Source organism: Callorhinus ursinus, unplaced genomic scaffold (assembly GCF_003265705.2).
Source record: "Callorhinus ursinus isolate GAN/ISIS: 27379988/994484 unplaced genomic scaffold, GSC_fseal_2.0 scaffold2, whole genome shotgun sequence".
In the NCBI taxonomy this organism is placed as follows: Eukaryota; Metazoa; Chordata; class Mammalia; order Carnivora; family Otariidae; genus Callorhinus; species Callorhinus ursinus.
In genome coordinates, this window is record NW_027397064.1 from 15,847,316 (window position 1) to 15,872,870 (window position 25,555).

Here is a 25,555-nt window from a genome sequence, read left to right on the forward strand (position 1 = left end):
AGATCATGACCTGAGCCGAAATCAAGAGTCGGATACTTAACTGACTGGGCCACCCGGGCGTTTTGGTTGTTTGTCTCTGAAATTATTAGTATAGGTTAGCTCTCAGAAAGATCCTTAGTTGTGAAAATCTGATTTGATAGTCTGATCCTTTGTGTGAGCTCAGCTATTTTTCAAGTTAAAAAGTTCTTCAGATAGCACAGAATGTCAGTTTTTGAATTTTTCACATGTAGGATTTGGACTAGATCTATACAAATGATGGCAGAGGTTGGCCTTTAAAAAAGAAAAGTAGACTATTTTTAGAGCAGTTTTAGGTTCACAGCAAAATTAAGCAGAAGATACAGAGATTCCCTGTATCTCCCCTGTCCCCACGCATACATCATCAATATCACTCACAGGAATGGTCCAAAACTGATGAACCTGCATTGACATATCATTATCACCCAGATTCCCAGATTCCATACTTTACATTGCCATTCACTCTTGGTGTTGTACATCCCATGGGTTTGGAATAAATGTGTAGTGATGTGTATCCACCAATAAGTTATCATACAGAGTCATTTCACTAAAATCCTTATGCTATTCCTATTCACCTCACCCTTTCCCCTCTAAATCCTGGCAACCACTGATCTTTTGACTGTCTCCATAATTCTCCCTTTTCCAGAATGTCATATAGATGGAATCAGACAGTATGTAGGGTTTTCAGATTGGCTTCTTTCACCTAGTAATATGAATTTAAGTTCCCTCCATATCTTTTCACAGCGAGATAGCTCATTTCTTTTTAGCACTGAATAATATTCCGTTGTCTAGATGGATCACAGATTTACTTATCAATTCACCTACTGAAGGACATCTTGGTTAACTTTTAATGTGTATCATGTTGATTCTATAGCTAAGTCTCACTACCGTTGCTGTTTCTCCTGGTAAGAGAGGTCATAGAGATATGAGTGACAAGGTACATATCCCAGGGTTCAGTCACCAGCTTCTGGGAGTCAGGAGTCAGTGGTGCAGCTGCAAGAGAATCTTGGTCCCCGAGATTCCTCCTCTGGGGTTTCAGTGGAGTCTCCTCCAGCTTTCCCAACAATCTTTTAAGCCCTTAATTTCCTACATGAAATCCTTTTCTGCTCAAAATGTCTAAAGAGGTTTCTGTTTCCTGCACTGAACTCTGAATGATGTCCTTAATTAGTAAACCAAATAATTGCTCTATTTTGGAGATTTTTTTTCCTCAGGTTCTTGGTTTGTGTACCTCAATATTTTGTCTACCTTTAAGATTTTTAAAAGTTTAAAATAAAAATAAAAGGTAATAATAGACATCTCACTTGACCAGGCCAAAAAAAAAAAAAAAAAACAGGAGATAACCTGTCATGTTTCACAACCTATAGGCTTTATTTAATGTATACATCTTTTTAGCTAACTGTGAAATTGCTGAGTTTTTTTTTTCCCTCCACATGCAAGTTTAAGTATCTGAATTCTTATTAAGAAATGTAACAAATGCTCTGAGATTTTTTTCTGGATGCAAAAATGGTTTGAAGATTATTTGAATCTATTTTTCTTTTTGATCAGCAGATATCACAGCAAACCAATCCAGAATCTAAAATTGTTAATGCCATATGTGTCATTGATTTCCATCTTGCCAATTAAATAAAGGTTACTGCCTGGGCGCTTCAAAGATTGCCTCTCTCCCTAAGCACCATCACAGTGATTCAGCTCAGCCAGGACACTCTTGCTGGCAGTCCCCAAATTCCTTCTGCAGGAATGAACAGCAGAATGCCTTCTGGGAAAGACTTCACTTAGGGAATGGCAAAACTGCTGATAACCAGAATTCCAGTTTGCTGACCTTTCATTGCTCATTAAAAAGGCTCCTCTTCAAAAAGAAAAAGAAGAAGATAGCAGGAGGGGAAGAATGAAGGGGAGTAAGTCGGACGGGGAGACGAACCATGAGAGACGATGGACTCTGAAAAACAAACTGAGGGTTCTAGAGGGGAGGAGGGTAGGGGGATGGGTTAGCCTGGTGATGGGTATTAAAGAGGGCACATTCTGTGTGGAGCACTTGGTGTTATGCACAAACAATGAATCATGGAACACTACATCAAAAACTAATGATGTAATATATGGTGATTAACATAACAATAAAAAATTTAAAGAAAAAAGGCTCCTCTTCTCTGTTTTCCCAAAGAGACCAGAATTAATTCAACAAGCATTATTAAGCACCTATGAGGTGCCATGCACTGGGCCAGGCACTAGGAATCCTAAGAAAAATAAGATGTGAAGCTATGTTCCTGTCCTCCATGAGGTCTGACTTTGAGTAGATAGTTACATATCTAGTTTTAACACGATGTGATCAGTTCTATGAATCGAGTGTTCTTGGGTAGTGTGGAGGCAGGAAGTGTCCAATCTCACTGTTTGAAGGGAAAGAACTGATTTGCCAGGAGAGAAGGATGTGACATTTGAACTCTGTTGTGAAGAAAGCGTTTGTCCACGCCAGAGTGAAGGAAGGATGGAAGAATTCCAAGGAAAATAAATCCAGAATGAGCCAAGGCAAAAAGACAAAAGAGGACCAGACTTAGATAGGAAACCACCAAAAGGGTGGCTAGGAAAGTGTGAGGGTGAATTTTGTGTCAACTTGACCAGGCCATGGGATACAGAGATTTGGGCAAATTTTATTGCGGGTGTTTCTGCGAGTGACTTTTTGGATGAGATGAATAGTTAATTTGTAGACTAAATAAAGCAGATTCTCTTCCCTAATGTGGGTGGGCCTCATCCAATCAGTTGAAGACCTGAATAGAACATAAAGACTGACCTGCCCCTAAATAAAAGAGAACTCCTGCCTGACTGCCTTTGAGCGAGGACTTCATTTGGGGTTTGTTTTTGTTTTTGTTTTTCCTGCCTTTGGACTCAAACAAATATCTGCTCTTCCTGGGTCTCAAAGCATCCAGACTAGAATAGAACTACACCACTGGGTCTTCAGGAATTGTCAATTGCACATCTTGGGACTTGTTAGCCTCCATAATCTCATGAGACAGTTCTATAAACTCACACACACACACACACACACACACACACACACACACACACACACATTGTTTTGGTTCTATTCTCTAGAGACCTCTGGCTAGTACAGAAAGGGTGGCATGAGATGAGGTTGGAACAGTAAACATAACTAGAATGTAAAGGATCTGGCAGGCTGTCCTATGTATATTAGAAACAGCTAATATTTCTTTTCAGTATTATAACTGTTATTGTTGGCAATGCTGTCATTTATTTCTTGGATGGACAAGACACTCTATGTCTTGTCTAGAGAATGCTCTATTGGTACAAGCTCATGTATTTCAGGCAGCCCACTTATGAGAGAGGCACTATCATGGCCCCCCTCTACAGAGACAAATAGGAGGCACAGAGAAGTAACCAGCCCTAAGTCTCATGGCTGCTAAGTGGCAAAGCTCGGGTCACAACCCAGACAGTTATGTCTCCAGAGTCTACACTCTGTTACTGCTTTGATGAGGCTCTGATACTGAACTTAGTTTTATAGGTTGTTTTGATGACAGTGATATAAATCAGGTTTGCCATTTGGGGAAGATGATGGTGTTGGTGGAATAGAGAATGAGTCAGACAATGGAAAGGACAGAGTACTGCAGAAATCTCAGCTGGGATGTGGTGATGTGATTAGGGTCTGGCCTGGACCAGGAATGCTAGGAATGCTGCTAATGGGGAAGGTGATGATCCAAGAAACCTGTTCTCAAGACAGCGTCACCATGATATGGTAACTTCTCAGAGGCTGACAACGAGGGAAAAGAGGTAAAAATCAGAGTGACGAGGAATTGCTGAATGACTACCTGAGCTGGCAAGCCTTTTGTGGGAGGGGAGAAGACAAGTAGAGGTGAGTTAGAAATGGAAATTGAGACATCCACGGAGAGAAATTTGAATCTCAATTCAAAAGAGAGATCAGGATTAGAGAAATAAATCTGGGAGTTGTATTAGTTGTATTAGTTCCTAAGGCTGCCCTGCCAGAGTACCACAAACTCCGTGTCTTAAAGCAAAACAGTTCTGTAGGCCAGAAGTCCAAAATCATGGTATGGACAGAGCCACACTCCCCCTGCAGGCTCTTGGGGAGAATTACTCACTCCTTGCCTGGTTCCAGGGAAAGCTGGGGTTCCTCAGCGGTTCCTTGGCTTGTGGCCACTTCCTGGCAATTACTGTCTCCCTCATCCTCTAGGTGTGGGTTGAACACCTTCTATCTCTTCTTTTTTTTTTTTTTTTTAAAGATTTTATTTATTTGACAGAGAGAGACACAGCAAGAGAGGGAACACAAGCAGGGGGAGTGGGAGAGGGAGAAGCAGGCTTCCTGCCGAGCAGGGAGCCCGATGCGGGGCTTGATCCCAGGACCCTGAGATAATGACCTGAGCCGAAGGCAGACGCTTAACGACTGAGCCACTCTGGCACCCCCTTCTATCTCTTCTCAAAAGAACATTTTTGATGGCATTCGGGGGCCACGTAAATAACCGAGGACTATCTCCGTATCTCAATATTCTTAACTTAATCACACCTGCAAAGACCTTTTTTCCCAGTTAGGTGACATTTATAGGTCCCAGGCATTAGGACCTGAGCATTTTGGGTGGCTAGGATTCAGCCTCCTCCTGGAGTCATCCGGAGGTGGAAGATTAGAGATGAGATGAATCACCAAGGGTGAGAGATGGCAGGAAGCCCCTGCTGAGCCCCTTGACCTCAAATCCCACTTTGCCCCTGCTTGCATGCACCCGACCAAGTGGAGCGGGCACTTTGGACCTCATTTTCTCCCCTTGTCAAATGATGCGGCTCCACTACATGATTTTTCTCTCAAGAAGAAAATGTTAAGTGCGCATTTCATCTAAATAGTACGCAGAGTCATTTGGAGCCACGGCTGTTTCAAAATAATATCACTTTACCCAAATAACAATATTAAAATGAGAGGATAAATCCAAAATTTTCCATAATCCTTTCATTTAACCAAATCAATGTTTTCATTTGTATGACATTTTCGAGTCCTTGAGCAAGCACACGTTCGATTTTTACATATTGGCCACACTTTTATAGGTAGAATTTTATAATCTGTTTCGTTATTTAAAATGTCACAGTGATTATGTTTCCATTCTGCTACCATCTTTTCTTCTACAAGCTCCCATGTTCCCCCTCCCTGCCCACGCTGGCTGCCACATTGTGCAGTTAAAAAAAGACATTCATCTGGGGGCGGGGGGTGCTGCGGAGCAACAGCCATAGGGACAACAATGGGACTCCACCTCCTGGAATCCACCTCCTGGAATGAAACATGCTTGTATCCCCACAGGCCTGCCTCCAACAGCCCCAGTGCTAACCAGCTTCGATTAAGGTTCTTTTCTGTTCCAAACTAAGATTCTCATTCCTACCCAGGTGAAAATACATCAGTGTGCAAATACCTGAGGTAACTTCTCATAAAGCTTTCATTTTATTTTTTGTTTATTTATTTTTAAAGATTTTATTTATTTATTTGACAGAGAGAGAGACAGCGAGAGGGAACACAAGCAGGGGGAGTGGGAGAGGGAGAAGCAGGCTTCCCGCTGAACAGGGAGCCCGATGCCAAGTTCCATCCCAGGACCATGATCCCAGGATCATGACCTGAGCTGAAGGCAGACGCTTAACCGACTGAGCCACCCAGGCGCCCCAAAGCTTTCATTTTAGATCAAGCTTGAAACAACACTTTAGAGAGTTAAGACACGTACTATATTGAACTTGGTTAGCTTTCCACTTAGGCGACACCTCAACTATGGCTCCTCAAAAAATTAAATCCCATTCAAGCATACCTGCTACCAGCTATATCGACATGATTTTCCATGACATGGAATAACTGCTACAATAAAGTCCCAATGTCAGTCATAGCTACCCTGCATGGGAGTGCTGAGCATAATGTGAGACTGCCCCACTTTTCTGCAATAAATAGCAATCTTAATATAGCCACAAAACTTCTGAGCCATTCTTGGAAATGTATTTATTCTGTTTGGTCTTTGCCTTTTTTTTTTTTCTTCCAGGAGGACTCTTCCCTTGAATAACCTCACAGTCCACAGGCACATGCTTACACACACACACACATACTCTCTCTCAGTCTCTCTCTCTCTCTCTGCCCTCCCCACACACACACTCATACCACAGGGAAAAAAAATTTTACTTGAACTATCACAGTCTGTTGTAATCAATTTTTGTTCAGTATGTATTAAATTTTGAAATGATACCAAAAAGCATGAGACTAAAAGAATCAATCATCCTTTATCATGTCCTTTCAGGACGAAATTAACTTGAAATGGTCATTCTTGTTTCTTTCCTGTGGAAGAGAAGAAAGATAGCTTATAGGTGAGAGTTAAAATCTAGGACATTGAACACCTGCTATAGGGGAGTAAGGTTCTCGGTGTGGGAATTTAACCATCTTAAAGGTGTGACAGTTCAAACAGGTGTGCAGATAGTGGTGAAAATACTGCATGTAACTCAGAACCCCATAACACCAGACACAGATACTTTGGCTCATGTCTACAGTTAGCTGCTCTTCTGCCCCTTTGTTCACTCTGGAGGAAGCTGCCTGGATGTGTGTGGCTTGGGCAAGTCATTTAACCACTCCGCGCCTCAGTTCCTGCATCTTTGGGGGAGGATGGGGCTAACAGTGCCTTCCTGAAACAGACGTTGATAGCTTCAAACCAAATTATGCATGTGAAATAGAGGGTTGTGCCTGCTGTATAGTAAGTGCTCAATAAATCTTAGCTGCATTATCCAGCTTCTTACTTTATAGAACACTTTCGTCATCCATCCTAATCATGCCATTTTACCAGGGATTCCTTGAGGACAATTTGTGTGAAGCCCCATCAGTCTTCATATCTCCCTGCTCTGCCTTTCAGCTTCACCATGTAATAGCCGTGTGAAAATTCACCATGCAGTAGTCGTGTGAAAATTCCACAGTCACCCAGTGGGGCCCTGTTGAAACACACAAGACTTTAGGACCAGAAGTCCGGGTACAGCCCAGCAACAGTTGGTGAAGCTGGCTTACCATTCGAGTATTAAACATGAAACCCTGCATGACACAGAGTAGAATAGAAAACAGGGGTAGGTACCAGCCTCCCAATGAGTTAAATGAAACCTACACATTTGAACCTCCAGATTGGCCTGTAACAGAAAAAAAGTTTGGCACCATGCAGTTTGCCAGCTCTCCAAACGACATTCTGACCTTTTTGTTTTCATTTTCTATTTATCTGTTATTGAATATCTTTGGATACTGTGATGCCAACACAACAGAACTCAGTGGCAGATTTTCATTTCATTTCATTGCAAAAAGGATCAAATGATAGGAATCAAAGCTGTGAAAATGTCTTACTTTAAAATGATTTAAACAATAACTTTAAAAAATAATCTGTCATCATAGACCTCATTGCTGGAAAAGTCCTTAAATCCTCAAACACAATGATTTATTTTCTCAAATGGAGAAACTGAGATCTAGAAAAGTAAGTGTATTTTATCTGGAAAGACTCTTAAAATGACCCAACTGTGGGTAATTCTTTGAGGATTTGATTATATGATTCATTATCTACACTGATTCAATTAGCTACATAATTGATCAAGTTAACTATATGATCTATACAACCGACCAGTCTTTACCAAATTATAATCAGGCCTTCCATTACATAATTCTCTATGGTTTTGATATGTCATCTAAATCATTCTTCACACCAATCCTCTGATAAAGGTATTATATAATACACCTCTATTAAGATAACTATGCATGGTGATGGGTGTTAACTAGAATTATTGTGGTGATCGTTTCATAACATATACAAATATCAAATCATTCCACTTACACTTGAAACTAATATAATGTTGTATGTTAGCTATACCTCAATTCAAGTAATAAATTTCCACCTTTTGGGGGGAAAAAATGAGGAATTTAGACCTGGAAGTGGCAAGTGGCAGAGCTGAAACTTGAATGCAAGCCTTTGATTCCCTATTCCATGCTCCTCCTAAGGAAATTTCCCTAAGAATAAATTATAGCTTGTCATAAGGAATTATTTTAATTGCCTAAGAACTAGACCAACTGGAAATGGAGCATGTATTGGAAACATGTGGTGGAGGCAAAAACACCAGGGATAAAGAAAGAGTTTAGATAGATTTAATCTTAAAATAAAAGCTTTAAGTACTTACCAATATTATTGTACCCTAGGTCATGAATATGCAAAAGTTTGTTTTCTGGGATTCAGCCATATTTTCCCAAACTAGCCCATGTGTATAAAGAAACATCTGAAGTTTAAATCAATCATAAAAGCCCCCTGAAGCTCCTACTCCAAATATTTTAAGTGAGTCCAAGAATTCCAGCCTTACAGGTCCTGAAGTATTGTTTTTTACAGGAGCCAAAACTGCAAGTACAGAGGAGGAAGACCTTTTTATGAGAATAGCTAAACACTGATAGAGCCATTTCCTCAAATGATACTTACCTTTAAGTAACAGTGTCATAAGAAGTAGATTTAATGCAGGTGTTTGGGGGCAATATTAAGTTCCAGCACAGAATTAAATTCACTGTGCCTAGAAAACTGGCAGGGCTCCTCCCCCTTTGGTACTAACACATCTTTTCAGACACAGCATTAAAAAGATGCATAATTGTGCATAGCTGCAAACCTGCAATCTACATAATATTCTTGCCTGTATCACAGCCCTTTATTTAAGTCTAGAGAAATGTTCACTCTTTTATATTTTAATTAAGTTGGTTAGTTTAAGCAGTGGTGCATTAAAAAAGGTAACAACCAAAGTTTTGCACAGACACCAACTCTGTTTGATAGCAGCAGACTATAAACGAGCCAGTCCAATTGAGGTATAACTATCCACATGGGAACATGTGGTAAGTAAGGTAAGAAAGCGAGGTTAGCTAAGCGCCCTTTCCCTTCCCCTACACCCCCAGAACACCTGTATTAGGATCATTTCAAGTGCATATCCACAGGGTGACTCCCAGAGGAGGCCTGTTCTTCTCCCTGGATGATGCACTTAGTCCTTAGAAAACACTCTTGGAATATTACCTTGATACCCAGGAGGCAAGGAAATGTGGCAAAAGATAGAAAGAAGAGAAGATGAGGGCAAAATTTCCTTTCTTATTCAGCTGTCCTAGTGGTGAGGGTAGATGTTGGAATATGACGGAAGCAGTTGGGTAGCAGTGTGGGTGTATGTGTGCATGTGTGCACATGTGTGTATGTTTGGTAAGTCTATGTTTGCGTCTGTGCATTTACTAATCATTACAATTGTAAAGAAAGAGTCCAGTACAAACTACTTCTTTATTCACAAATCCGTTGATCTCTAATACGTGTGTATGTGGAGACACCTGGGTGGCTCTGTTGGCTAAGTGTCTGACTCTTAGTTTTGGCTCAGGTCATGATCTCAAGGCTGTGGGATTGAGCCCCGCATGGGGCTCCATGCTTGGCGGGGAGTCTGCTTGAGATTCTTTCTGTCCCCCTCCCTACCCCCACTCAGGCAAACATGCATGACCTCTCTCTCTCTCTAAAATAAATAAATAAGCCTTAAAAAATCTGTGTGTGTGTGTGTGTGCGTGTGTGTGTGAAAAAGGGTGTATTCCTCTCCAAATACACTGTAGTCCACTAGAGCAGATATGTATTATATCCGTAACCCAGGGATGGAAATTCAAAATCCTAAACTACCTCTTTAACTATTTCAGGACTGGGCTCCCTTTTTGTCACACAGAGTTCCTTTCTCAAGGTGTTATTTTGTGACTAGCACCCATGGATAATACCCAGTTTCCTTATAGACGGGTTTCCAAATCTGAGTACTTGCAGATGAATATTAAAAAGAAAGTCAAAAAGTTCACATCTGCTTTCACACTTAAAAGGGATAATTTCCCTTTTAAGCAACAATAAAAATTTACTGTGTGTACTGGTAGCATGTTAGGACCTTTACACACATTATCTGTAATACTAAAAACAGTTCTACAAGTCAGACATTACTAACTCTATTTGATGGACAAAAATCAGAACCCATTGAAGGTAAGTGATTTATCCACCATCAAATGGAAAAGACCCAGGAATCAAACTGAGGTCTCTCTAGGTCCAAGCCCATGCATTTCCCTTAGACAGGGTCTCCAGCTCTTGCCAACACTCTAGGGAGGCTAATTTTTATCCATTTATTATTATTTGTTTTCAATGTCACAAGAAACACATGGAAATTGTGGAAAAGCTAAAAGATACACATTAACAAAGACCAAAAAAGGGAAAGAAATATAATTACTTGAATTCCCAGTAAATTATCATCATTAACTTATTGGAGTATATTCCTTCAGCTTTTTCTTATCTCTATTCCTATCTATACAGATATTTATGTCTTACCTCTATATCAATATATTCATATCTATAAAGATATCTAACTATATCCATGTAATAGTATCTGTAGAGGTATCCATATGCTCTATATTTAGGGCCATCTAATCTAGTTTAATATTCCATATAAGAATGCAATTTTTTAAAAAAAATTGGAAAGATATATAAATACTGCTTTATGGGTTTTTTGTTGTTCTTTTTGCACTTAAATTCTAAACAGAGTGTATTCTTTTGGTAGCTAGATATCACCTTTGTTACAGTACTTTGTTAAATAAGTATCAGTTTGCATGACCTCCCTGTGTTGTCATGTACAAGGTCCCATCTATCAGGCACCATATGAACAACTATCAAGGCTACACAGAGTAACCTAGTATGGATGCAATATAATGTACTTTACCAGTTTCCTGTTGTTGGGTATTTAAGCAGCTCCCAATTTTTTACCTTACCAGTTTCCTGTTGTTGGATATTTGAGCAGCTCCCAATTTTTAGGTCGTTAACAATGTTGTGATAAGTATTACTATGTGTGTGTGTGTGTGTGTGTGTGTGTGTGTGTGTGTGTGTGTGATAATAAGCGCCTAACAGTAAACTGTTATTTATTGTTACTGTTATTGGGAGACAATCCCTTTTAAGTGTGAAAGTAGATGTGAACATATATATATATATATATATATATATATATATATAAAATCTTGTGCATTTCTAAAATTATTTAAAACATTTTTAGAATAAAATTTTAGAGGAGTAATTACTTGACCAAACAGTCCTAAATCATATGAAAAGTTTGGGTTATAATTTCAATCCAATAATACTTTTTTTCTAATTTTTTATTGTTATGTTAATCACCATATATTACATCATTTGTTTTGGTGTAGTGTTCCATGATTCATTGTTTGTTCATAACACCCAGTGCTCCATGCAGAATGTGCCCTCTTTAATACCCATCACCAGGCTAACCCATCCCCCTACCCTCCTCCCCTCTAGAAACCTCAGTTTGTTTTTCAGAGTCCATCATCTCTCCTGGTTCGTCTCCCCCTCTGACTTACTCCCCTTCATTCTTCCTCTCCTGCTATCTTCTTCTTTTTCTTTTTTCTTAAAATATGTTGCATTATTGGTTTCAGAAGTACAGATCTGTGATTCAACAGTCTTGCACAATTCACAGCACTCACCATAGCACATACCCTCCCCAATGTCTATCACCCAGCCACCTATCCCTCCCACCCCCGACCACTCCAACAACCCTCAGTTTGTTCCTGAGATTCAGAATTCCTCATATCAGTGAGGTCATATGATACATGTCTTTCTCTGATTGACTTATTTCACTCAGCATAACACCCTCCAGTTCCATCCATGTCGTTGCAAATGGCAAGATCTCATTCCTTTTGATGGCTGCATAATATTCCATTGTGTATATATACCACATCTTCTTTATCCATTCTTCTGTCGATGGACATCTTGGCTCTTTCCACAGTTTGGCTATTGTGGACATTGCTGCTATAAACATTGGGGTGCACATACCCCTTCGGGTCCCTACATTTTTATCTTTGGGGTGAATACCCAGTAGTGCAATTGCTGGATCGAATGGTAGCTCTAATTTCAACTGTTTGAGGAACATCCATACTGTTTTCCAGAGGGGTTTCACCAGCTTGCATTCCCACCAACAGTGTAGGAGGGTTCCCCTTTCTCCACATCCCCGCCAACATCTGTCGTTCCCTGACTTGTTAATTTTAGCCATTCTGACGGGTGTGAGGTGGTATCTCATTGAGGTTTTGATTTGGATTTCCCTGATGCCGAGTGATGTTGAGCACTTTTTCATGTGCCTATTGGCCATTCAATCCAATAATATTTTATCACTTTAATCCCTTACAGATCAATGTGAATGAAATGTTTTCAGACTAGAGATAGTGGTCAAATAACTGGGTTGTGGAGCTACAAACCGTGTTCATACCAGTGCAAGGAACATGATTTGTCTTAGTTTTTGAAGTCCAAAGAAACAACAAAAAGGTATGTTGGTATAACATCAACCAACATTCATTGAGTGCTTACCAGGACTGATATTCACATCAGCACGCTGGTTAAAGTTTTCTAATTGGTTGCCATCCATGCTGAACTGTTACGTATTTTAAATATCACCTGGTACTTACCATATGCTGGGTTCCATCCTGACACTGGAATATAGCAGTGCACAAAATCCCAGATCTCTGAATTCATGATACTTATATTCTGGCATACAAATATGTGCATAAGATGTACAGTATCTGCGGTGAGTGTACCAAAGGTAAAATAAGGCTTAATATCCTTCCAACTCACTTAGAGACACAGCATTTAAACACATGCCATGATTAAAAGCAAAGATTATACTGAGTTTCTGGACATAGTAATTTTGTGATAAGAATAGGGATACATTGATTGATCTAGGCAGAACCCGGCCCCTGGGTCCGCCACACTTCCCATGTCTCCCATTCGTTACCTGTGGCCTGAAATGCCACATTTTCTTTCCTTGGATGCAAATCTTTCTGATGAGTTTCTGGGCGGCATATTATGCCACCCCCAGTCCTGCTGGCGGTGGAGGAGGACATGGCATCTCCAATCTGCTCGTTTCTTTCAAGCATCCTAATTGGAAGTCCTGCCTAGAACACATGGCCAGAGCAAGGAGCCAAGAGAAGAACAAAGGACAACTGCTCACACGTTTTCCTTCCCAATCTGGTCCAAGCTTTCTGGCTCAGCAGAGTCGGCAGTGCAAACCGCTAAATGGTGAAGGGTCAGAGGCAATGAGTGGTCACATCCCTGGTGGGCTGTGGGCCTGTTAGAAGAGACACTGGCTAGATTAATTTTAAAAAGGAAAAAGATGGAGATTGGGAAATAAGATAAAATGGGAGATGAAAAATTATAAAAGAGGAAAATCCACATTTCTGGACCTAATGCCTTTCTAGAATTAAAAATGCGGAAAGAGGCTAAGGCTTTCTTTTTCTTAATATTTAAAAATTAATCTATTGAGGACACATTATGCTGATATTATGGAGAGAACCTTGAGGTAGAAATGGCCAGCCTTAGATTTTAAGCCAAGTGCTAACATAAACTCTTTCTGTGGTTTCAATTCATAAACTCATTTATGTGGTACAAATCCTACTCAACATCTTAGATGTTGTCACTTACTGAATCTTCCAAGAACAGAGCAACAGGAGTTGGTGAGACATAATGTAAGATTTGGGGTAGGGTATTTTTACCTAATTGTTGAATAACTGAATAAAATTGGTCAAACATCTTTCCTAGATAATCCACATGTAAAAGACTGATAGGGTAGGGGTACAAATAGAAGTCTACTTGCGAAGGTTTTACAAAGAGGTGTGCTTTTTCCAAGATAATCAATCTGGAGAATTTTTTTTTAAAGATTTTATTTATTTGACAGAAAGAGTCACAGCAAGAGAGGGAACACAAGTAGGGGGAGTAGGAGAGGGGGGAAGCAGGCTTCCCCGCCAAGCAGGAAGCCCAATGTGGGGCTTGATCCCAGGACACTGGGATCATGATCTGAGCCGAAGGCAGACGCTTAATGACTGAGGCCCCAGGTGCCCCAATCTGGAGAAGTTTTATTCCATATTGACTTCTAGTTTGGACTCAAAATCTTCGTGGTTCTCACTCAAGACCCACCTTTCCACCACCCCTATTCAAAGCACGTGTACACGGGCATGCACACACAAGTCACACTTCATTTTTTTTTTTTTAATAAAAAGAAAAGACAACGCTGAAAAGCCAGAGGAAATATCTGAAATTCTTGGGCCCAGATTTTTTGGGCATGCAGGATTTTGCAGATTTCAGAAGGATAAGGGAATACAAGTTCCCTATATTATGTAACACCTTCACAAGCACCTCACAATCAAACACATTCAGATCTTTGCAGTAAAACACACGAATGTCCACTCTAATTGAGATATATACAAAGATCACACATGTCCTCACATCAGTGCAGGTCAAGTTTTACCAAATAAGGTTCAGTGACCAAGTTACAAAAAATGTATTTAATTGTTAGAGCTTTTTAGATTTCCGAATTGCAAATGAACCGGCTAATGAACTGTGTATCTGCCAACACATTCCCTTTATTCAGTTCTACTAGTGATTGGGATCCTAACCAAATTATGACATAATTATCATCACCTATAAATATTTATTGATTACCAATTGAAGAAGATGGGGCATTTACTTAAGATGACAAAGCTTTTCTCATTAGCTGTTTATACGCTATAGACAATGAAGAAATTTGAAATGCTGTATGACTAGAACATGATAAAAGTCGTAGTCATGCATTATATAAAATTATGGTAGTTTTGTTTTAATGTGAGGTTGCATTTTTTGTTTTGTTTTGTTTTTTGGAGGAAAGGTTAGTTTGTTGCCTAATTTCCATTCTTCTGTCTTAACACTTCTCCTTCCACCTTCTTCTCCCGCCTTGGCTCTGTCACCATTTCTTTAGGGCAGGTAAACTTGCTCTCTTAAAAGTTTTCATGCATTAGGGGGTGCCTGGGTGGTTCAGTCAGTTAAGCATTGGACTCTTGATTTTAGCTCAGGTCATGATCTCAGGGTCTTGAGATAAAACCCCCGTGATGGGCTCTGCACTCAGGGCTCTGAGCTCATCACAGTCTACTGGAGATTCTCTCTCTCCCTCTCTCTCTGCCCTTCCCCCCATCTCTGTCAAATAAATAAATATTTTTTAAAAAATTTTATGTATCATGTATATCTCTTCCATTGAAAATATATAATTATTTTGTGATTTTCAAAAATTAGTGTCTTACTCCCCACTAGACCGTTAAGTTCTCTGAGGCAGAAACTATGTCTGAGATTCTTTTTCCCCACCATTATTTCTTCAACATCTAGCAAAGTGTTAAGCACAGAGTAGGTACCAAGTAACACATATTGGATGGGTGGATGAATGGGTGGTTGGATGGATGGATGGATAGATAGAGGGATGGATGGATGATTGATCTAGTATAGGGGGATCATTAGGGTCAAGTTGAGGTTAAAGTGAAAATGAAGCTTTGTCTCCTTTTGCATAAAGTAGAAGTAGGAGAGTAAATACATACTGGAGGGGAAATTCCAAGACACTATTTACAACATTATTTACATCCAGCACCACAGTTCAGGTCTCCAGATGTGCTTATATTGTGAAGAATAATTTGGAAATCTTGACCTCTAGCTTAAGACAAAGTAGTTTAGAAGCTCTGAAAAAGAAGAGGATCCAAAATTCAAACCTTAAAATAAAAAAATAGGATTAATACAGAAAGACCCTCTTTAATCTTTGTTACATTTTTATTTTGACAAAAACTGTAGGAAAACTGAGCTTGGGAAGAAATTATTTGCAAGTGATGATGGGTGAAGATGTAGCTCAAATGAATTCATTCAACAGTTCTAAAAGGTGGCCATAATTTCCTAAAAGAACAATAATGTTCTCTGCAAAAAGATTTTCTTTTCTTTCTCTCCTGGCCAATATCTTAAAAATAATTAAATACATGCAAATAAGAAAAGGAAACCAATGAACTTCTAACTAATAGGAGTCATCCTGAGGGTGTGAATAAAAAGAAACAGAGAAGAGGAGGGGATGGAATCCATTAAACTCTCCAAATATCCAAAACCTGCCAGCAATAGCAAAAATGAAAATGAAACCTTACCTTTTTGAAGTTCTTCCATTACTAATTGAAAGGTAAGAAGACTGGTTCTCTATGCCTTAGGAAATACAGAGTTAACAGATGTCTTTATTGAAGACTCTGCTGTTCTAAAGGAAAGGAAGATGGATAGCTCTTCCTAAGCCCTTTTGTCATGTCATATCCAAGTTCTGTCACTTAAACCTGATACACAATTAAACAATTGGCCAGGGTATTGTCTTGACAGATTATTTGCCATGCTGGAAATGAAGAGATATTTGCTGCATCATTCACTTCTCTTGCTGGACATGTTCCTAATGAGCAACATTACCAGGAGGAATTATTCTTGTGTTTGGGAACCTCTCTCTAAATGGGAAAGGAAAAGTCAAGTTTAAAGCTAAACTATACAAATTAAAGGAATAAAAAATGATGCTAAAGTGAAAGAATGGCACTAAGAGGAGGTTAAATAACTTTGTCCTTTATCTGAAAATCATTTCAAATTAATCAGAGCACTCTAAAGCCCACTAGTGAGCAATATTTTTTATGAATAATATTTGAACTTGTTTATTCATTTAGATATTTTAAGGAACTTTATTTTGTACACATAGTTTGAAACTTTTATTCAAAGCAACCATCTCTAAAAGATGGTACTTCTTTGATGTGATAAAGGACTTCATCAACACATATTCATGAGGGTTTAAAGCCTGGAAGAAATAAACGCTTGCTTCCCCTACCTCCAACTTCAGCAGAGGTAGTAGTGTCATGTGATGATTTCTACTTCATTCTATGTCAAAACATGTGTGTGGTATGGAAGCAGTTATTATCTCAAATGATCATTTGGATTTTCATCACTATCGTAAAGACCTGCCAAAGATTTTGCACACGTACTGGTGCATGGGCATGCAATGAAGCAATCATATCTATATAAACATGGGGATGTGTGCACCCATATCAATATGCCCAAGCATTTGTGCACCTATACAGATATTATGCAAACATGAATGTGTAGATATATGTCCAAATGTGTTTATGCATGTAGTTTTGGCTCACCCTTTATAATCAAGACAATGTCTGCTATTCAACTTTTCTCACAAACAAAAGGGGAGGAATCAGAGAAAGGACTACCTAATTTTACCATGTAGTTTTAAAACTTTATTGTACTCACAACTACCTGGAGTACTGGTAAAATATACTGATTTCTAAGGCCCAGGATTCTGCATTGGAACAATTCTGCCACGGTTTGAATGTCTCGTTCCCCATTATAAATATCCTGGCCTAGTGGCCAAGCCAATTTTAGGCCAACTTACAGTCAGGAATGTTTGCCCCTAGAAAGGAAGTTGGCAAACTCCTATCCACTGCCTGCTTTGGTTCAGTCTGAGAGCTAAGAATGGTTTTAACATTTTTAAATGATTGAAAAAAATTAATAGAATAATATTTTGTGGCCCATGAAAATGATATGAAATTCAAGGTTCAGTGTCCATCATAATGTTTTATTGGGACACAGTCATTTGGGTATCCTCTATGGCTGTTTATATGTTACAACACTAGAGTTCAATAGTTGCAAGAGAGACTATATGGCCCACAAAACGGAAAATATTTATTCTCTGGCCCTTTACAAAAAAAGGGGGGGGGTGCTGACCCCTGCCCTAGAACCCTATCCGTATTCTGTTGGTGGCTTTTAAATCTATCCATGACATACTCTTTTACCCCTTCTTTCCTCCTCTTGTCCTTGAAGGAGGACCTGACAACATACACCTCTTCATCTTCACCAGTTTTCTCATTGCAAGTCTTGGATCGTCTCATGAAATTCAAAAATTATCCCCACTATTAAAAAAAAAAAAAGTAAACCTTAATGAAGACTTGGGAGAAAATAGAGGGTCTCTACTGGTATCCTTGAAATAATACTGTCAGACTATTATAGTACCATAGGAGTAAAATAATACTATAAGAATGGATGGCTCTATGGTATAGAAACCTGCTCATCTCCAGTTATTTGAGGAAAGTTAGGGACTTCCAGACTGTTAGGAAAGTCACAGAGAAGAAATCATGATTCTTTGAAATATTAATTTCAGAATTTGTTCAAAACTCAGAATCAATTATTTGTTGATTCTAAATAATCCTCTAACCTGCGAGGTAACTCTATAGAGGTATCTTCTCCAGTGGCTTCTGATGATGAGATATGTCTAAAGACCTCTCCCAAGTCTGATCCAAAAATGACATTCCTAGAAAGCAGGAGGGAAATCTGAGTGTTCTGGATCCTTCTTTCACAACCACCACCACAGGGGCAAATACAGTGATAATCATGTGATCATCTCTCTCTCTCTTTTAAGATTTATTTGTTTATCCCAGACAGAAAGAGGGAGAGCACGTACAAGTGCAGGGGCTGGGGGGCAGAAGGAGAGGGAGAAAGAAACTCAAGCAGACTCCTTGCTGAGCACGGAGCCCACCAAGGGGCTCGATCTCATGACCCTGAGATCAGGACCTGAGCTGAAATCAAGAGTCCAACGTTTAACCAGCTGTGCCACCCAGGAGCCCCATGTATGATCATCTCTTTAATGTCTACTTTTTCCAGGCTTTCTCACCTAGGGTTCCTCATCTGAATTGCAGAACCCAGAAAATGTATTGCAAATTATCTTCTCAATTATCCCCAAGAAATTTGACCTTAAGCAATTGAGGCACCCGGTTACCTAGTTTATGTGAGGTTGTTATTTGTACATCTGAAGTCTGCAGGACAGGCAATCAGCCAGGGGAGATGGACATGAGCTAGGAAAAGCAAGGTCAGACTAGATCCTATAAGACTGACCTGGAACTCACATTGGTCGGTCACCATTTCCAAGCCTCAAGCCTTGAGGAAGGGGTGTCCTGAAGGCAGAACTGGCTTCTTGTGTATGTGGCCTAAGCAACAACTCAGAGTCTCCTGCTTAGAAAGATTTCATGCTTGGTTTCATGCTCTGCTGGTACCACCTTGAAATTCTTAATGATATTTGAACCAGGGGCCCCATATTTTCATTTTACACTGGGCGTTAGAAATTATATATTCTGTTGTGCCTGCTGGAGAGGCTGGTGCTCCTCAACATGCACCTGGCTCAGGAGCTGGAGAAACAGAAGCAGAAGATCCAGCAGGAGACTCCCATGTCAACCAGATGAGCCAGCAGGTGAATGGCAACATGTGTCATATGCTATGGTGCTTCATGCCTAGCACTGACCTCCCCAGTGAACAGGAATATGGCCGTTCCTTCATTTATACCATCCAAATCTCACTCAAAAAATATCTCCAGTGGGCCAACACTAACTTGGAGCTATGCAGGGAAAGGAATTGCTGAAAATGTAATATAAGCTTAGTTAAGTTGGCACACTAAACGCTCACCATACAATCAAAACCATTTCAATCAAATCCAGTGGGATGCAGTAAAACAGAATGGAAAGAGCCACAAGACCTGAGTTCAAAGCCCAGATCCATCACTCACTGATCAAAAGTTTACACAAGTTATTTAATCTTTGAGGTTCAATTTCCTCACCTATAAAATAAATATAGCAAAACTAACTTGCAAAATCAGTGAGAATTTGATGAAACATTGTTAATATACTTCCACCATTTAAAATAAATAAATAAAAAATAATCTGAAACTTTCTGCATTCCTAAGTAAAACACATAGACAAATGAACAACTTAAGAGAATGACGTCTGATACTTGGTTGAGAGGACTGGGGCTCTTTTTTTGCTACTGTTTTAGCCAATAGCAGCAGCATCCCAAATCTCCCCCGGAAGACCCCAAGTGATAGAAGAAAGTAAACATACTCCTTCAGGGGCTTCTCACTCACTAGCAGTACAAAATTCGGTGGTCTTATTTCATCTTGAACAATCTATGGGACTTGTGTCTTCTGTGCTGTAATAGGGCTGTATTTGTTTTAACATAAAAACAATACCTTGTATGACTTATGAGTGAAATCACTTACCTCTGTCCCTTAATTCCTCAAGCACAGTGAATGTTACAAGAAAGATGCAACCTTCCGCTTGGCACCTCCGCAATGATTCTGATGACGATGAAGAGTAGCCAACTCTACTGAACACTTAGTATTAATCAGATGCTACATGAAACATTTTAAATGGATTATCTAATTTCATCTTCATAACATCTTCATTTTGTTAAATAGAAATCAGGAAACTAAGGCTCTGAGCTGTTAGGTAGCTCTTCTAAGATCAAAAGACTGGGCTCACAAGTGGTACAACTGATCACAAGCCTGGGATCTCAAGTCTACATTTATAACCACCATTCAATACTGTCTCCCTGAAAAGACTCAGTGCTAAGTTTAAGAAGCCCAGTAAAGCGATCTAACTAAAGTACAATCTATAATACGCATGTGAAAGAAAGCCAATCCACAAATAATCACTCTTAAAACATACATGTGGCAAATTTGAGAGTCCGAAGTTTATCTATTGGTACTCTCCAAATAGGAAAATGGTGGGTGGGCAAGTGAGAAAGAAAAGGGAACAGATGGGGGTTGAGATGAAGGAAAACAGAAAGGGAGAGATGAGAGAAATTCACTAAGAATTTAGAACGAGCACATTAAATTCGATAGGTCTGGGTGCCTTTCCCCAGTTGCAAAGTACAGGTCTGGCTGACAAGTAATTGCATCAAAATCCAGATATTTTGAGTATGTTTTGGTGAAAAAAGAGGCAACCACTTCCATCTCCCATTCTCAAGGAATGAGAAGTACAGAAACTCTGGAGTCATGGTTTCTGGAGCCTTGATTCCAGCTCTCCAAAGAATCAAAACCAACAAGGCTAACGTGAGACTGTAAAGAACCACTTGGGCATAATACTCTCAACAAGTAAATGTGCCTCCTCCTAAAAGCCCTAGAAGATCCCAGGAGACAGAACCAGTGACTTCTGACCTATTCCAGTAGCAGAAGTTACAGCAGCTTCCTTCAGCATCACTGAGGCACTAACTCATCACTTTCCCAGTGCACAGATCCTGGAGCCCCGCAAGGCTAGGATAGTATTTTAAAAGTAAAATAAACTGCTATAATCCTCATAACATCCAGCACGCTACTTTGCTCTTAAAAAGCATGTTGAATAAGTATATGTTAATCAGCAGATGATGGCACTTCTCACACAGACAATTGAGGGAGGCAAAAACTACTCCAAACCAAAACTGTGCTTAAAATATTTTTCAAATTTAATAAATGAAAAAGTGGCTAAAAGCCATTGCATTATGAGAAAACATGTTCTTAATATAAAAGATAGTTTGCCAAGCATTCCAGGTTTATTTTAATTCAAAAACGGGATTAGACATTTAAAAACATGATTTTTTTTTTCTTTGCCATTCTGAACATCCCCAAGGGGTAGAAACTGTTCTGGTGTCATCTTCCTGTCTCTATTCAGTGTGTTTTATCAGTGTGACTCAGACAGAGAATGTCCTTTTCGAGATGGGATTACTTTGGTCTAAAAAGAGAAAATCTGCAAAGCTGTGACGTTTCTGGCTGACTTGGGAGGATATTTTTTTTCCTTCTTTTTCTATTCTCATATAATTTTTTTTATTATTATGCTATGTTAATCACCATACATTACATCATTAGTTTTTGATGTAGTATTCTATTCTCATATTAACAATCAGTGACTCTCTGTGTGTTTTTTTAGGGTACTTTTTCTCATTTGGTTATGGTGAACCCTACAACCCTTCAAGATTTTGTTGTTTGTACTGACCCCCTTTGATCTATCATTTTTGGTATAATTGCCAACCATTTTTCTTCATTCTGTGATATTCAGCGATGATACTGTATGTAAGACTGAGTTCCACAGTGGAAAGTCAGTATGAATCAATATAATAGGTGCCCTGATATGCTCCACTGTACTATTTTTTTCCTAAATAAAAGAACATTCTTGCCACATTGGTCAATGGTAGTCACGTAAGGTGGCTTTGGGTGGATTCCGAAATCTGTAATTTGAATACCCCACAGAAGCACTGCTGTATGCACTATTCACTCTACCTTGAATGTTCTTGCTCAATTTCCCAGTATTCCAATCTTTCTGTCCTTCACGGCTTATATGCGCCAGTCCCAGGAAGCCTTCCCAGATACCCCCTTTACCAGATTTGTGCAGTCTGTGGCAGCTGGAATTATTAATACTATATTACCGATCTGCTCTAACTGCCCTGAAGCGGAATTCTTAAACATTAGCCTAGGTTCCCGGGCCCTTCCCACTTCCTCCCCCTTCACATCCCCCTTGTACCATCTCCTGTCCCAGGTGCCTCTGAGAGCAGTGCATTGCCCCTTTTAACTTCCATGTGAATTTATTACCCAGACTAGAGGTTTGAGCAATGAGTAATGCTTCTTTAATTGTTCTTTCTCTCTCTTTCCAGAGTCACTATTTTCAGTCCCAGGCCAGCCCCCAAAACTGATTTTTGCTAAGTGATCAAACGGACTCTGAGGAGAAAATCCACAAATAATACCTGGATGTCAGGTTAGTAAACCTGCAGAGGATTATTTTTAAATTCCATCAAGATGATGCAAGTTTTCTAACTAGAACCCATTTATAATACCAGTCTTTATCGAATACGTTTTTCATAACTGAAATTCCATTGTCATTAAGCCACTGTCTGAAATATTAACCCCTGATCATTCTGGATTAAAAATACTGAATGAAAGTGTAAGGAGACATTTTGGTTTCTTTCATTAAAAAAAATAGGGTTGTATCATGAACTATTCTTAATGTAAGGCTAAACAATGACAAAATGAAACTTTATGGAACACCTTTTTTAAAAAAAAACAGATTGCTTTCTACAACAAGACTTAGTTGTTTGAATAACATCTTTCTATAATGGCAAAAGTTTAAAAAAAAAAAAGCACAATTACATGATGCACCCACGTCTGGGGCAAAGGGCAGGTAGAAAGAAGAGGAAAGACAGGGAAAAAGGAAAAAAATAACCACAAAGGAACATTAGCTCTAAAATCCTAGCACACAGATCCCCAGCTATTTTATCTTGACTTCATTCTCCACCTTATTTGGCCCTCAACATAATGCAACCACAGAATTCAATTTTTGGCACAACTTAGAACTATTTGGCTCAAAAGCATTTCTCGTCGATATAAATTTCAGTTAACTTTTTAACTTCTTTTTTACTTAAGAACCTTTGAAAAAATATACCAGTATAATTTATTAAGCTGTACGTATAAATACAATCTATAAAACATATTTAAACTTTGATTTCAGTGATTCTCTGTTGTCTGCTAGATTTTAAGTTCCTTGATAATGAGGGCATTTCATGTATCTTTCCACCTCTAAGAAACTGTATGGCAAGTAGTCATGTTTAAAATCATTGACCTACTCCCTGGCTTATTTTGAGAAGCCTTGGATTGTACTCTTAAATTGGTTATTATACAACACAAACATCTTTAAATACTTAGTCATGGACAAACTGAGTAGTTTTATCAGCGTCACTAATATAAATGTAACTCCCAGAAGTATAACTGAAAATTATTTTTAAATCTGCCCTGAAAAGTAGACTTATTATTTCCCCCTTTCTATTAACATTATCAAGAAAAAACCTCCTTATTTGGATTCCAAGTATGAGACCGTGAGCTTTCAGACTGACCATGACCATGCTTGATGTCCTCAATGCCCAACCCACTTGTTCAGCAAAGAGAAGGTACCAATAAATGTTCTCAGTTAAAAATAAAGATTGACTGCACATCATATTAGGTATATGTTAGTTGAGATAAAAGTAACAATATGGAATTTTAAATTTATATTCTTTCTGAAACAACTTGGTGCTCTCATTTTCATCTTCAGCAAAGACCTATGTGCATTAGCAAAAAACGGGTGTTTTTGCTTGCAGTGCAATCAAGAATTGAGGCTCATTGGAAAGTGGATGAGGTATGGCGGGACTATTTCTATTGGAAATCAATGCCCCTTAAGAAAATAATGCAGTAATGTATATAAATCCAGATATTCTGCCAGGCGACTCAAATTCCCTTAAACTTCACACACAGACAAGAAAGGTCTGATTGAACAGTCTGCAGGAGGCTGTGAATTCTGTCCCCTGGCACCAAGTTGTAAACGCATTCACGTTACATATTTTCAGATGGTCACCTTCAGTGGGAGAAAGAGAGAGAGAGAGAATGATAATATAATGTCTTGCTATGGCAAGAAAAATTCCTTGCTGCAAACACTGGAGGTAGAAAATTCTCACTGTGTAAGAGGCATGGTTACATAACATTCCTGAAACAGACGAACCATGAATTCCAATGAAAGCTTCATTCTTTCAGAATGCCATAAGTACTAGAAGTTAATTTATGGACTCGCTTGAAGTACAGATGCTCAATCTGAGTCCCCTGACAGCCTCGCTATTTTAAAAGCCAGTTAGATCCCAGTGCTCTTGAAGATGGAGAGGCAGCAGAGAACCACCTTCCCTGGTTGTCTGATCAAGATTCCACATGAGTGGAGATACCACTTTACCGGTTATTGTGTCTAATGAGTAAATTTGCAAACTTCCCACTTTGAATGAGTTGTGTGCATTTATTTTCTACAAATGAAGCGATCTGGTAAAAGGTTTTCTAATTTAGCCTCATGTTTTTTTACACATTTTCAGACAAAGCAAGGAAAAACAATCTTTAAAAACTGACTAATGGATTCTATTTTTTTTTTTTTCTGTTTTTGGCAGGAAGGTAAGTGAAATAGTGCAGGGGGTTCTTTGTGAGGTTTCTCTGCCCGTTGACAATTATTTCACAAAGATACCCCAATCTGCATTTCATATCTTTAGGTTATTGACATCCATAGGAGCTGTCTAGCAGTTTGAGACTGGCTTTTATCTTTTCTTAGCATTTGGAGTCTACACTGGACAATGACAGCAGTCCCAGCCTCACTGAAGCTCATCAAACTGTCTCATTCACAGTGATGACTGAGTTGGATTAAACCCAAGGACTCGGCTGCTGGTATTAACCCATCAGACGTTGCAGGCCCTCAGCCGCTTTAATCATTAGGGTGGGATTAATAGGTTTGCTCTGCCACAGCCTCCATGCCTAGGAAATCACGCCAGGAGAATGTGGACGCTTCAACGGGTCGAGCTTTAATCACACCAGGCAAAACATGACAGTTTGGAAATTAACTCAGGAGGATAAACTTGGAAAGGAGATTAAAATAGCCTGGGTGTTTATCAACAGATTGTACACTATGAGCCAAGCAGATTTCCCAAACTCCTAGTGAGAACCCCTGTGGTTGGTGCCCTCCATGTTCTTTCTTTGGAAATAAACAATGAAGAGTTTACACAGGCACATCAAAAGTAAGACAGGTAAGTAGCTAATAGGGTTATAGGTAACAATCCTACACATTTCAGGGAGAACAAACACTCAGATCAAGACAGCATCGGCAGGTTCTCCAACAGAATTTAAAATACTTTCTGCTCCAAGTCTGCACATGTCCAAATAAATCATGATGCACTTGAGCTCCACTGGACTCCTTTTTTTTTTTTTTTTCCCCTTCCTGGCTGTAATAAGCATGCTTGATTGTCAGGCCCTGCTGTTCTTAGGGCCAAATCAAAAATACAATATTAACTTCTTTCAAAGATGCAGTCAC